The sequence below is a fragment of the Eleutherodactylus coqui genome, chromosome 1, assembly GCF_035609145.1.
Source record: "Eleutherodactylus coqui strain aEleCoq1 chromosome 1, aEleCoq1.hap1, whole genome shotgun sequence".
Lineage (NCBI taxonomy): Eukaryota > Metazoa > Chordata > Amphibia > Anura > Eleutherodactylidae > Eleutherodactylus > Eleutherodactylus coqui.
The window spans coordinates 312,033,571-312,045,919 of NC_089837.1; the positions used below are offsets into that span (position 1 = coordinate 312,033,571).

The following is a 12,349-nucleotide window of genomic DNA, read 5'->3' on the forward strand; positions in this document are numbered from 1 at the left end:
TACAGTGCATTGCAATTGGCGGGCCGCAGCAAAGACGCAATATCACCGTGTACCTACTGAAAACTGCACGACTGTCACATGCTAGCAGCATACAAGGAATTACACTCGTGTACAGCCAGCCTTATACAAGGATTTGCATTTAAATTACCCAGATATCCTCAAAAAAAAATACATTTTGTCAACAGCAGCTGCAAACGCATCAATACAAACATATTTCAGTTGTCAGCGCCAAGCAGCTGGGATTTAACAACCATTCAAGATGTTTAAAAAAGTGCACCGACTATGGCGCCGAGATTATTTATATGAAGTTCTGTCAGATTTTTGCACTACTTACATTACTGTGAATTCATGTACTGAGGTAGGATAAGATATACAAGATCAAATAACTGTACACTTATCTTTTAGGCCAGCATGACATTACCATCATGGCACGGTGATAATCTGCAAGAACTCTGCTACACTGAAGTATTCTAGATCCGTGTCCATAGACATTTATGGTCGCATAAGGTACCTCCAATTTTACCGTAATATTAACTCCACAGATTCTGTGGGAGGTATGGAGGTACCCTGCCCTAAAGCATTGCCCATAGAGACTAGGTATCATCGTACAGGGTCATCCATATAGCATTACTATGTTAACAAAGCCCGAACGCAGCACAAATGCTGTGAATTATCCATGACATTTTAGAGTACCAGAGGTGATGATAAGATTTATAACCTCTGAAAGACATGCTGGAACTGGAGTACCTGCACTGCTGCCACAGCTGAGCTTCTCATGGCTAGTTCCCTTTGGCTAGTTCCCTTTAACTGAACGGAAGGTGGAAGATGCGGGCAGTACATGCAAGTTTAACGTATTATAACAGTCATACGTATAGAAATTTGGAAACAATTTTTTTTCTATTTGGCCACTATATTTTATAGTTTAGGAGCAAAAAGCCACTCACACAGGAGTTTGTTTAAACGCGGCGTTTTAAAACGTAGTTTTTAATGCACCCCATCATTGTAACCAGTGGTGTGGAGAGTTAAAAAGCGCTGCAATGCCGAAAAATAGAACACAGTGTTCGATGTAGAGGGCGTTAGAAATGACGGAATAAATGCTGTAAAAGATTTAAAAAACCTCCCGTGTGAGAGAGGCACAAGACTGTGACCACAACAACTGTCCTATACAGATTAGCAGCAGGGATCGTGTACAACCGAACCTATGTTGTAACAAACTAAACACCTAAAAACTGATTCAGGTCCAGAGGCTTCTAGAAAAGAAAGTTGAGCAGTTTTTTTAATTCTCCTTAGGCCTCATGTCCACGGGGAAAATCAGGCCCGCTACGGATTCTACATGTAGAATCCGTAGCGGGCCCCTCCTGACCCGCGGACATGAGCGCTGAAAATAAGAATTTAAAAGAATTTACCTATCCGTAGCGGGCGGGGAAGGTCTGCTGCTCCTCACGGCCGGATCTTCTTTTTCGGCCGGCGGATGAATTCCTCACGCCGGCGGCACGTCGTCGACGTGCCGCGCGCATGCACCGGGCACATCCGCTGAGCCGAAGCAAGAAAGATCCGGCCGTGAGGAAGAGGAGACCTTCCCGGTCCGCTCCGGATGGTAAATACTTTTAAATTCCTATTTTAGGTCTCCGTCCCCGCGGGAGACCCGCACGAAAATGGAGCATGGTCCATTTTTTTTCATGCTCCATTTTTTTAAAAATCCCTTTTATTGACCATCCGCGGGTATTTATCTACCCCGCGGGTGGTCAATGCATCCCTATGGGATGCGGATCCGCATGCGGGAGATCCGCTGCGGATCTTAAATCATATTTTGCCCGTGGACATGAGGCCTTAGCGTTACTTAATTTTTGTTTGAAACAGATTGGGATCATGTTCACATGGGGCAGATTTATACACAGTGCCCATTTTAACAGAGGTCCACATCAAATTTCATCCTTACAATGAAGGCTGCTATGGGTGAATGCACTATTAGGGCTTATTTACACGAGTATATCGGACGACATTTTAAGGGACGGTCAATATAGGCTTCCATCTGAGCAGTCCCCCCCCCCCTTCCCTGCCACTGGCTCTGTCTCTCTCCCTCTCTCTCCCTCTCTCTCCTCCCCTTCGAGCAATTTGCAATGGGAGGGGGTGGGCAGAGCTAAGCTCCCGCTCCTCCCCTTGTCCACAGCCAGCAATGGGAGTGGGCGGGACAGAGCATAGCTTAGCACCAGCCCCGCCCCCTCCCATTGCAAACTGAGCAGACTGGAGGAGAGAGGCAGATAACTGGTGAGGGGGAGGTGGCTTTTCAAAGTGTGTTCTTTTCTGAAAACTCGCAGCATTTCAGAATAAGGCTGTGTTCACACAGGACGGACTGCTGCGTGGAATGTCCACACGGCAATTCCGCCCGCGGCTCCTAATGCCGGGATTAGCCCGCAACGTGGACGAGATTTTGCAAAAAAAAAAAAAACTTGTCCACATGCTGCGGCCAATCCATACCGAAACGGACATGCCAAGCGGAAAACAAAGACACGGTATGTCAATTCTTTTTTTCCCCATTTCTGCAGCGGCCTCTCTCCTCTCTATGGGGAGAGATGGCCAAAGCGGAGGCTCAGGCGGCAAACCGCTTCAAAGCCTGCGGCTGCGCTTATCCCGCATTTTTTTGTGTGCGGCCAAGCCGCGAGATTTCGTCCCATGAGGACCCAGCCTAAGGCCGGGCTCACAAGATTGCCAGTAGGAGAACTTTATACTCATGAAACAAGATTTATGTGATAATTACTAGATGAACCTTCACATGTGATCATTTGAACAGCGTCATATAGGTGTATTTTATATAGATGAATTAAAAGGGGGCAAGTATTTTAAAGTCCATCATTCTTAAATGGATTGTGGTAACGTAAATATTTTCTTTGGCTTCTTCTACTACTGACTGTAGTTTGCAATGTCAGACAGCTGGGACTAGCAGTAAACACCAGTTCAGGGTGTTACATACTGTGGAACATCAATTAACACTTTCTGTGACAAGATGAAAGATTGCATTAAGTTTCTTATACCCATTATACTTCTGAATGGAAACCATGACAGTGCCAGGTCTATCTTAAAACAGGTACCCCCATGTCCCCCATTGATGCTCAATGGGGAGATTTGTCGCTATAGCTTGTGGGTGGCTGAGTGGTCACGTAGAAAATGAATGGCACATGATCAACAGGCTCCGTTCAACAGGCACCAGGACTGCAGCATTAGGCAGGAAGCGACAAGTATTCCATTTTTATTCCTTTTCAATGTTTTTTAGTTCTAGAAAACCCCTTAAGAATACACAGTAGATCAGCAATTTAAAATGCTGCCAAATCTGTACCATTTAACCCCCCCCCCCCCCCCCCCCCCCCCACACACACACACACACACACACATCTATTCTCTGGCCCAAACATGCACCTCAGAAATATTGCTAAAATCCGACCGTTTCTCACCATGGACACGCTAAAGCCACTCGTTGTCGCCCTCATCCACTCCCGACTCGACTACTACAACTCGCTATTCATTGGCCTTCTCCACACTAGACGTGCTCCACTCCAATCCATACTAAATGCGACAGCTAGACTCATTTTTCTATCTATCTGTTTCTCAGACACCTCTGCATTATGCCAGTCATTGCATTAGCTGCCCATCCACTGCAGAACTAAGTTTAAACTCCTCACCCACAAAGCTCTCCATGGCACCAAACCACCGTACATCGCTTCCCTCCTGTCCGTACACCACCCAGCCCGCACACTCCGATCCGCTAACACACTCAGACTAAACACCCCTCTAGTACTAACCTCACATGCTCGCCTCCAGGACCTCACCAGAGCAGCACCGATCCTCTGGAACGCTCTACCCTAAGGGCTCATGTCCACGGGCAAAAGAAGAATTAAAATCCGCAGCAGATTTTAACTCTTCTCCTGCCCGCGGATCCGCGCCCCATAGGGATGCATTGACCACCCGCAGGTAGATAAATACCCGCGGATGGTCAATAAAAGTGATTTTAAAAAAAAATGGAGCATGAAAAAATCTGGACCATGCTCCATTTTCGTGCGGGTCTCCCGCGGGGACGGCTCCCGCAGGCTTCTATTGAAGCCTATGGAAGCCGTCCGGATCCGCGGGAGACAAAAATCAGATTTTACTCACCCGCTCCGTTTCTTCTCTTCGCCTCGGCGCCATCTTCTCTCAGTCGCGGCCGGATCATTTTGCTTCGGGACGGCGCATGCGCGGGGCACGTCACCGACGTCATCCTGCGCATCCGCCGGGCCGAAGAAAGAAGATCCGGCCGCGACGCAGAGAAGATGACGCCGCATCGAAGGAAGTATCCGGAGCGTGTGGGAGGTGAGTTAATTCTGATTTATTCTTATTTTCAGCGCTCATATCCGCGGGGCAGGAGGGACCCGCTGCAGATTCTCCATGGAGAATCCAGAGCGGGCCTGATTTTCCCCGTGGACATGAGGCCTAAGACATCCTGACAATCACTGATGCATGAAATTTCAGATGCGCCTTGAAAACTCACCTCTTCAGGGAGGCATACCAAATCTCCTGACCTAGTCCGCCCGCACCTTCCACCCTGCCGAACTAGACCTCTACCCCTCTACCCATGCACCCCCATCCCTTTTGCTTTTTAATAACTGATTTCCACATGTAATTCTCGTATTGCCTGTGCTCCCCCATGCCTCATCCCCTCCCCCCTGTATCCCCTGTATATCACATGTAATTGTTGTGTTGTCTGTGTTTGTCCCATGCTTGAAAGCGCTGCGGAATAAGTTGGCTCTATACAAATAAAGATTATTATTTATTTGTGGATTTTATGCATATTGGCTACAGTTTCCTGCTGCAGAAAGCCCACAGTGAATACAACCTGTGTGATGGTGGCCTTATATTATTAGTTAACAGGAGCACTTTAACACACTTTATTGTGTTGCAATTGTGGAACTTATTTTATGTTCATTTCTATTGAGAAAAAAAGTGCATTATAGTTACTAAAAAAAAAAAGGCATCTGGTTTTTTGGACTCTTTCAAGTGTAAATGGAACTGTTAGCTATCCTAACTTGTTTGTTTCAGCAAATACTTTATTCCCATGAGATAATTGTGGATAAGCTTTTCTTAGAACTGGGTGCTACCATTCATCTTGTCAATAAGAACAATGTGAGACTGTGTGGGAGCAATCACCCCACCTAAACCTTTGACAACCATCTGTCAACACCCAGATATCACTTTAGAGCCCTTCTACACAGGACTATTGTTGGGCCTAACAGCCTTCCCAGTGAATCGCTCCTGTGCTTCTACATAGGAGCAATTGTCGCTCAGTGAATGGAGGCAGAGAGGGTATGGGATCCTTCCAACTCTCCCACCTCAATTCATAGTACACAGGCTGAATGTCTGATTTTCCAAACAAACTAATTAACGTTCAGCTATTGCAGGCATTTACACTGAACAGTTCTAGTTTAGACTCCTGCCATTCAGAGAATCTAAAGCTAAGTGTAAATGGGCCCTTAGGTTTCACTTAGATCTGCGCTAAGGGTGTTTTTTGGGCACAGAATGGAGATTCCAAAAATGCTGTTATGTAGGAGGCATAGCTAATTAGCAGCAACCTGTATCTCATCTCCCACTCTGGTGCTCCTCCTTCGTCCCGTGCAGCCACCAGTCTGCCGCTGTGTCTACATGCATCACTTCTTGTTTACTGGCCAGCGCTGTAGCTCCGCCCACATCTCACAGGACCTACAACTTACCAGCACCAACCTCCCTATCACTCACAGTGAAGCCGACAGACAGGAACTTCTGGTACTCTGAACTGTTCATGAGCAATACAGCGCAGTGCTTCCTCCCCTGTCCTCCCATCATGCACTGCTCAGAGGATGTTGGGAGGCTATGGACAGAGGAGGAAGTAGCAAACGCAGGCAAGATGTCAGAGGAAGTGGAAATAATTTTCATACGGAGGGCCGCGTGACAGAAAATGAGTGACTGCAGTGGGACCGCAGAAATGGAAGAGCCGGGAGCAGTGCTCTGAGCTCCCTCCCCCTGTCTGCCTCCTCTCCACCCCCCTGCACTATTTGCAATGAGAGGAGGCCCCCATCCCACCTCTTCTCATTGAAAATAGTGCAGGGGGCTGGAGAGGAGGCAGAGAAGGGGCGGCAGCTCAGAGCACTGCTCCCAGCTCTTCCAGCCTCCTCCCCCTGCAGAGAGGGACGCCGTATATCGGCCGGCGTGAAAACGCGGCCAATATATGGTCGTCTGAATGTGCCCTTATCCTGCAAAAAAACAACAGACAATCAAAAAGGTTGTGTAGACATACAATGTCACATTTCTATACTTACTGCTGCATCTGCATGGGGACAAAAATGACTAAGTATGACTACAGTGTTTACTGGACAGCTGGCCTGCGTGTAAATACTTCCAGAACTAGTTCTCTGCACAGTTACACCACCTTTCCTTTAGGCTGGGATCACATGCGGCAGAATTGCCATGGAATTTCGAAGCAGACTTTCTGCACAGAAATTTCGTCGACAATTGTTATCCTGGGATAAAGCAACAAGGTGGGTGAGATTTGCAAAAATGTCATCCACATGCTGCAAAGAATCTGTTGCGGGCATGCCACGCTGAAACTAACACGCCACGCAGAATTCAAAGCCACAGCATGTCAATTTTATCAACGTCTCCGCTGTGGCCTCTCTCCCTTCTATGAGAGATGGCCGCAGCGGCATGCAGGTGGCGAAGCTGCATTTCTGCGGTCCCACTGCAGTCCCTCTGCGTGATTTCTGCAGGATTTACTCCCCGTGTGAACCCAGCCTTACTCTACTTTTGTTAAAGGGGTAAACCTACAATCTAACGTTTTGTTTTTTTAAATCAAATTCCTTACTAACATTATAGGACGCCACATGCGCCTTCTTTTTTATGTGTTTTTAACTGGGAAACTCCCGTTCCTAAAAGCACTTGCATCGTCTCCCTTCCTTATGGATTTACTAGTAGCACTACTCTACCTGTACACTGAATGTGTTAATTGGAGCAAAATAACCCTTTGTTAGCACCCAGCTTTATTTACTCAGTAACAAGAAGGGAGGGGTCTGCAGCTCTGCAAAACTCTCTCAGTTCTAGTAAGACCAACTGTACTACACCTGTGTATATGAAATGGTAAAACATTTTGTCAAGAGGAAGGAGAACAGTATCTTCTCTGTGCATGCTCCCCTGGGAGCTAGACAAGGACAGAGCAATTACATAGAAGTGAAGGCAGGATGTACTGAGCATGCTCAACCACAAGGAAAAAACAAAGGTAGAGAGTCTCTGGATGGGATGTTTAAGGGGGTGTACATTTATAAAGGTTAATGATTTTAGATACATAACACACTGAGCCCCCAATAAGATCTTGAGGAAAAATAGGAGAAAAAAGCTGAAGCAATGGAAAAATAGGAGCTAAGAGCTTTGTTGCAAGGATATGATGAAAAAAGCTATTTATACTTTGTTCTTTGAAGGTGCAGCCCACCCTATATAACATGATAGCGGAAAAGTAAACAAAAAAATAAACTTTCAGAGGGGGGAATGTGGCGCAACCTTCAGACATATTACCAAAAGGATCTCAATTTATTAATAAAACCGGCATGTATAGTAACGCTACAGTTCTTTCCAGTGCCAAAGAATTCTCGGTAAAATATCTTCAGCTATCCAGACAGTAAGATTATTTATACTGCATTTCATTTATTTCAGTACATATACCATCAACAGCTATAATATATATTCTTTTTTTTTAAATATACAAATGTGAAGTTATTTGTTTTGCAGTTTTTTTTCAATTCCTTCATATTGATAAAGATTTTGTCACAGACTGACAATTTTTAATCCATACACTGCTACAATACTTGCATTCATGCATTTTCTGAACCAAATTTTGAGTCAATCTAGGCCGCCGGCACATGAACAGACCCCATATGTGGGATTCCATTGCCCAGCAGGCGATCCAGCGTACCTTTCCAGTGTCTTCTCTGCTGTGGATGTGCCAGTAGAGATGACGATGCGCTGATGCTATAGCGATGCCCCTACTCCCACAACCATTCTGCAATGAGAATTTCACAATGGCCGCCAGACGGACAGCTTCCACGGACTTCAATGGAAGCCGGCACAAAATCGTGGCATGGCGCAATTTCTTCCCCGCGAGAGGAACATCGCAATTGATCTCCGCTCATGGGCAATCGCGTAGTATGCTATGGGCTGGATTTGCTGCAGAATCCTTATGCTTAATGTCCACAGGCAGATTTGATTTGCAAAATCTGTACGGGTAATCCACAATTCAAGCCGCCCATAGAGAAGCATGGGGCATCCACACTTCATTTAACACCTGCGGATTTGATTTTAAATGATTTGCAGATGCCATACGTGGATAATAAAATCGCTGCATTGTTGATGACGCAGATCCACAGCAATTTCAAAATTGACATGTCGCAATCACCGTGGGTCAGACGGCTTCCATTGGCTGCAATGGAAGCCATCCGTCCGAGTCCCACACGAAAATAGAGCACGCTGCAATTCTTTCTCCGTGAGCTGAAATTGCAAGTGATTTCCGCTCATGTGCGTGGAAGAATAATTTTGCATTGCATGCTATAGACGGACATTGCTGTGGAATCTGTAGCCAAATGACCCCCGTGGACTCCACAGCAAATCGGCTGCCAACGCAGGCAGTGAAAAGCATGTACTTTAACTCTTTTGCTCACACTTGCAGATGCAAATTGCGTATTCTGTGAGTGGAGGAAAAATCGTAGCATGCTCTATTTTGCTGCAGACTCTATTGAAGTCAACGCAGGTCGTCCAACCCGTAGCCTATATCCAATTAACATTCCGTATGGGCTGTGGGTACCCACGTCATCGCTTAGTGACGACACAGGAAATACAAATATTGATTTAAAAAAAAAACTGTACTGCAAATAACCAACGTCGAGCCACCGCAGTCATATGCAATACAGGAAACACAATCCGCTGCGGGCCTCCTGCATGCGGAATTCAGTCCACCTGTGTGAGCCCGGGCTTAGACGGGCTTCATTTTTAGAAGTTTATTTGCCATGCATCAGGATATATAGTTGTAAATCATAGGTTTTCTATACCACAATTATTTGACATGTAATATTCATAATTTGACTTCATTAGTATTCTGTATTATAATGTGTTTTGCAATTTTTCATGCGAGTGACCCGAGTGTTATTTTCAGGTATAATTATGCATATATTTATTATTCCCCCCCTTTTACTTTCTCTCTAATACTTGGTAATTTTCTGAACTATATTTTATATCCTACTAATCACAGTTAAAGTCGTTTACTTTTTCATCATGGCTTTATATACATTAAATGGGTATTATTGTATCTAGTCACCACCAGGATGTACTGGTGGAGACAAGAGCGTAGTGTGTCCCCAGCGAGTCCTGAGGAAGAGATCTGTGTACCTCAAAACGTGTTAAGAAATACATGCTGCTTTTATTAATAAAAAGAGATCCTTTCGCCAATTATCAAAGTTCAGTAATTTATGTCTGAAGGTTGTGCCACATTCACCCCTCTGAAAGAAGGGTTTTTTTTTATTTTTCTTGTCCCCAATGGGATCTTAGGAATATGCCCTTAGGGCGCATTCAGACGATCGTATATCGGCTGGGTTTTCACGCCCAGCCGATATACGTCGTCCCTCTCTGCAGGGGAAGGAAGCTGGAAGAGTCGGGAGCAGTGTACTGAGCTCCTGCCTCCTCTCCACCCCTCACCACTATTTGCAATGGGAGGGGGCAGAGCTAAGTTCCCAGACAGCTCCGCCCCTGTTCCGCCCGTCCCATTGCAAATAGTGGCGATGGAGAGGAGGTGGGAGCTCAGAGCACTGCTCCCGGCTCTTCCAGCTTCCTCCCCCTGCAGAGAGTGACGCCGTATATCGTCTGGGCGTGAAAACCCAGCCGACATACGATCTTCTGAATGCGCCCTCAGGGCTTATTTACACGTCCATACATCGGCTGGGTTTTCACGCCCGGACGTTATATAGAGTCCCTTTCTGCAGGAGAAGGAGGCGGGCCAGTAGCAGTGCACTGAGCTCCAGCACCCTCTCTGCCCTTCACTGCTATTTGCAATGGGAGGGGTGGGACTTAGCTCCACCCCCATCCCACCCCTCCCATTGTAAACAGTGGCGAGGGGTGCAGAGGGGACGGGAGCTCAGTGCACTGTTCCCGGCCCGGTTCCATGGGGGAATCTTGCATCGCACTGAGTGCACCTAGCATATGGTGTGATACTGCCACTGGCCATTTTTGGTTTCTGCTTCTCCTGTCTAACGGGGTGCCACATGTCCGTTTGGTGCACATCAGCAGCAGATCTCGCCCTTTCAAGATAAACACCAAAGCCTGCAGCACATCAGGAGTGTGTGCACACAGACTAGAAGAAGGCCTGCTCCCCACAGCAGCCAATCACAGCCCAGCTGTAGTCTCTTACTGCTCTGGAAGAACTAAGGGCTCATTCACACCACTGTATGGGTAAACCGCGGCGTGGGTCATGCAGCGTATTACCAGTGTGAGTCAGCCATCACCTCGGATCTCAGGCTCGCCGTGCGGTGTGAGTTGTGCGTTTTGTTTTAATTCCATGCCCATAGTCCATTTATTGTCTACGGACATCACTGCCCAAGTATAGGGCTCACGCTGCGTGGTAGGCGGTGAAGCAGAGCATGCTGCCATCTCTTTCACACTAATGTGATCGGATCAATGATACCTTCACCGCCCCATCCACCGCACAGTAGTGTGTTATATGTGTACTACGGGCAAAAATAATGAGCTCTAGAGCCGAGCTGTGATTGGTCGATAAGGGGCCGAGGGCCGCCCTACTGTTACAGGTTTGATAAGTGAGGCCCTGTGTGTGACCCCTAGGACCGACTTAATAAGACGCTTGCGGCTTTAATACGGCATTTCCTCCGTGCACTCCTAGTGGGGGCTGTAGGCGCCCTGACCGCTCCCACCAAGGCTTCCTTGTTTTGGGCAAGAAGACATAAAGCAGGCTCCGTCCTATAACGAAAGGGCCGCCGCCTCCCCTGACCTCCCGCGGCACCCAATGGGGTAGCGCAGCGTGCCGCGCCAGTCCTGCTGGAGTTTGGGGACGGATCTACACAGCAGGCCCAGAACCGCGGACGTAAGTAATACGGCCGGGGGTAACCAGCAGTCTAGCGGCCGGCGCGGCCTGCTCCAGAGCTGCAGACGTGCGGTTACCAGTAGCAACGCGAGCCGCCCGCTCCTACCACAGCATGGCCTAGTACAGCCTGCCGCGCGCACACACACTACCACGGCCGGCCTCTATCAGCGAGTTCCGGCGGGAACACAACCAGCCTGGAAAATGGCGTCTATTAGACAAGACGCAGCTATTAAGAGGCCCGGAGCCTCACCTGCACGGCCGGCCTACCCTCCCCGCTCACCTGCTCTCCACCAGCGGCCTCTCGTCGCGTCTCTCCGGCACGGTGCAGAAACCAGGTACTAACACGGACGCCAGCCGCTGCGCGCGCAGAGCATGCTGGGAAGTGCCGTTCAGGGAATGTTGCGACAACAGTCGGACCTCTCGGCGCGGACCGAAGTATCGCGAGACTTCCTGTGGGATTTGGGGGGGGAGAGGGGGGGGATCCAACACAGTAAACAAATAAGGAAACTACGAGAAACCGCAGGAAAACTGTGTAGGAAGGAGTGTTCACACACACCGGCGGCTCCACCGCATGTGGTGCATGTAACCTCACACATACGGCCTGTCCGCCATTACTGTGGGCCATAACACCCGCACGCCCACTGACACAAAATGGCAGCAGAATTATGCAGGGAAAGTTCCTCAATGAAGTCCTGGGCACACAGAGGGCTGGTGACCCCCAATACCGCTGCTGGAGTGCTGCCCTACCTGCACTAAGAGGGGCAGCAGCTGGTTTGGGGGTCACAGTGGCCATTTTTTACACAGAAGTACACAAATGAGTCTATACAGGGCTGAATGCCCACGGACGGATTGTTACCGTGGAAACAGTGGCCAGACGCCCGCAGCAATGTCCACCGATAGACATGCTGTAAAAAACGATTCCTCTGCCCACGGGAGAATCGCAGCAGGTTCTAATTTGTGCGGAAAACGCACAACGGCTTCCATTGCAGTCAATAGAAGCCGGCTGTCCCGCGATACTCCATGCTGTGGGCACTGAGGAAGCAACGTGGGAATCTGCGCCATGCACTGCGCATGCGTGCCGGACGACATTCTCGCGGCGGGTCCGGACAGGTATGTATGGGGTTTCTGAGGGACGCCGGGTCTGATTTCGCAGGTAGGATCCGTGGGCATGAGGCCTAAGGCTGGACTTAGAGGATAGTTCACCTCATAGAATCATTA

General features: G+C 48.1%; 1 protein-coding gene across 4 annotated transcripts in view; it reads right to left on the reverse strand.

Annotated features, from left to right (window-relative positions):
* The window catches only part of THRAP3 (thyroid hormone receptor associated protein 3), a 71,704-nt gene extending 60,140 nt beyond the window's left edge, over window positions 1–11,564 (reverse strand). For 3 of the 4 annotated variants that reach the window (XM_066574967.1, XM_066574969.1, XM_066574968.1), the window contains exon 1: window positions 11,412–11,564. The gene's annotated coding sequence lies outside the window, so the exon portion shown is untranslated. The remainder of the gene's footprint in view (window positions 1–11,411) is intronic. The other variant, XM_066574964.1, reaches the window with a different exon arrangement.
* Between the last annotated feature and the right edge of the window lie 785 nt (window positions 11,565–12,349).